Source organism: Tribolium madens, unplaced genomic scaffold (genome assembly GCF_015345945.1).
Source record: "Tribolium madens isolate multiple individuals breed KSU strain unplaced genomic scaffold, Tmad_KSU_1.1 Scaffold_3;HRSCAF=73;Tcas5.2_LG2, whole genome shotgun sequence".
NCBI lineage: Eukaryota > Metazoa > Arthropoda > Insecta > Coleoptera > Tenebrionidae > Tribolium > Tribolium madens.
The window spans coordinates 545,874-548,879 of NW_025401006.1; positions in this window are offsets into that span (position 1 = coordinate 545,874).

The window sequence follows — 3,006 nt, forward strand, 5'->3', positions numbered from 1 at the left end:
TTATTTGACTGAAATTTTACGTCATTTCAGTGATTGCCTAAATAATTCTCGTCAAACAAAGTAACCGGTTAAACCATTACATGTTACAGCGTTTGACGAAAGCGTATTTAGTCATTTGCTGAAAGCTTGAAATTTTATTGTGTAGTATTTCGGGCCGTAACATTTAGTAATTGTTGGAAGATGGATAATTATAAGAATTCGTTTTATGACAAATTAAATGAATATTATTTGAAAAACAAAGATGCCAAAAAACCGTGAAATTATGAAATAATGAAGGAGGTAAAAGACTTCTAACCTCAAAATACACCTTTATTTCAGTTGTACATATTTTAGGCTGCAAAAGATTTCTAAAGAATATATTTTTATTTTTGTTTAATTTACCTGAAGGCAAAAAATATATTTTTATCTGTTGTTTAGGTCATGTACTTAACGTTTTTTGTATGATTTTATAATATTATATGTTTACATTATTCCAAATAAACGAAACAAATAATTTGCTACAATAAAAATATTTTAGTTTTTTGGCTTTTCTTTTCTTCTACCAAAAATTTACGTTTCTACAGAAAACATCAAACATTTCAAGACTTTTCAGCAAATTACTAAATACACTTCCGTTAAACGCTGTACCATGTACTGGTTTAACCGGTTACTTTGTTTGACTAAAATTAAGTGGGCAATCCCTGAAATGACGTAAAATTTCAAACAAAGGAATATTTATTTGATTACAGCGTCTGCCGGCAGTACGGCGAAAGACTAGGCTTTCCGCGGAATGACGCATTACGCCCAATGACTACGACATATACATTGTAATAAAATTTTGGATCTAGTATTTGTTTGATATTAGAAATATGTATAGCATATTTTCCAAACAATTAATTAATTAAATGGCGCAAGAATTCTTTGAATAAACAATATGTTGTGTTTGTGTTTTATTTAAAAAAAAAAGTAAAAGTAAAAAAAGTACAGAGTGGTTATAAATGATTTTCAACTATAGTGTATTCACGCAAGTGTTGCCGCTAAGCAATATAACCAAGCCGAGGGTGACAGGTACCAGTGCACCCAAAACATTTCGCCACTCTGAAAGTATTAACGACGTGTGACAACACTTTGGAAACTTTTACGCGAGTTAGGATTCAAATATAAGAAATATTCAAACAGACCGGTTTTGTGCGAAAAGAAGCATGTTGTGCACTTACGCACAAATTTTCTTCGAAATTATTTGAAAATTAAGAAAGAAGGCTTGTATAAAAATATTGTTGTTTTGGACGCTTCTTGCGAGAGCTAGTAAAAAAGATAACATTTATGTTATCGATGAATTAGCACAACAAGCAGGGCACAAGGTTTTGCGTTTACCTCCCTATCACTGCCAATTTAATGCAATAGAATTAATATGGAGTCAGACAAAAAAATATTATGACAAACACATTGGAAGAAACGGCTACAGTGAAGAAGCTGTTTTGGCAATGTGGAATGAATCACTGCAGCAAGTTCAACCTGACAATTGGAAGAATTGTTTTTCCCACGTTGAAACAATTAATAGATGAGGTGGAACCATTAATTATAACGTTGGGTGACGACACTTCTTCATCGGAGAATATTCTGATTAGCCGTAGGATATTACATACATGTATTGTATTTTTATTATTTTATTTTAGAAAACTAATGTTTGTTATATTTTTAAATAAATTTTAAAATTTGAGTCTACATTTTTGTTTCCACTGATCCGTAATTCTGTTTCTCATTTGAAAGTTTTACGTCCCTATCTTCCTCTTACTCCGACAACATACAGTGACATGGAAAAACAAGGATGGACATATTGAGTAGGTACCGAAAACCCTCGATTTTCACAACAAAAGAAACAGGCACGAGCGTTCGGTTTGAAGGTGATTATGAAGATTTACAAGGGGTACGGTTTATGGCTTAGCGGTAACACCAGCGTGAATACACTATAGCCAGCTGTGAATTTTCTATGTAAAATAAAAAATGCCGCTTTACGAAAATAGGGGTACTTACTTGTTGTAACTCAAAATTAAAAAATCGCCGTTTACTAAGCGGCCACTTCGAAAATAGACTTCAATTATAAACTTGTTTTCTTCTAAAGTATACATTATTATCAATTGGTATTGGAAATTAGTTGAAACAATAAAAATTTAATTAACAACAATTTATTATTAATTAATAAGTGACACTAATGAGAGAAATAGAGCTTTCAAACAAGTAGAGCGGCACAAATAAAGTTACATGCAAAAAAATTCCAAAACTGGCTAGATGAAAATCATTTATAACCACTCTGTATAAACAAAGTGTTTGTTTTGTTACTATGGAAATGCTGACTTCAAAGGGTATATAAAGGAGAACAGGCCGCCACACCGCCAGATTCATTTGAGTCTCCTTCCGGACCTCTTCGGACGAAATCACTAAGACCTCTCTTGGTGGAATAACTTCAGGACTTTTCCTGAAGGACTGTGCTCTTTGGACATCTTCAAAGAATACGGTCGACGGGACCTTCTTCCGTCGTTAAACCACACCTACCCCAGAACATCTGGGACTTCTTCCAGGTGGTGTCATTTCCTGGACCTCTTCAGGAAAACAACTTCTGGGACTTCTTCCAGGTGGTGTCATTTTCCTGGACCTCTTAAGGAAAACAACCGACGAAACTTCTCCCCTCAAATTCACCCACGGAGGACCTCTTCTCCAAGGGCTAGAGTTCACTAGGTCCAAGTTAGAGTTTGTTTGTAAAATTACTTGTTTTATCTGTTGTTACTGTTGTTATAGTTACTGAATAAATTTCTCTTTTCAATCACCTGTGTTTAATTAAATCGAACCTTCCCATTCCTTTCCACTGTATAAAAGCTGGTCGGAAAGGCACTCTTATATGTAGTGTAAACCTGGATAACATCTTCAAATAATTCTTTTCCAACTTTTAGGAAAAAGTTGGTGGCGCCCGGTTTAAAGAATAAATAAATAAAAGAAAAGGCATTACAACATATAGGTACCACCAAAATT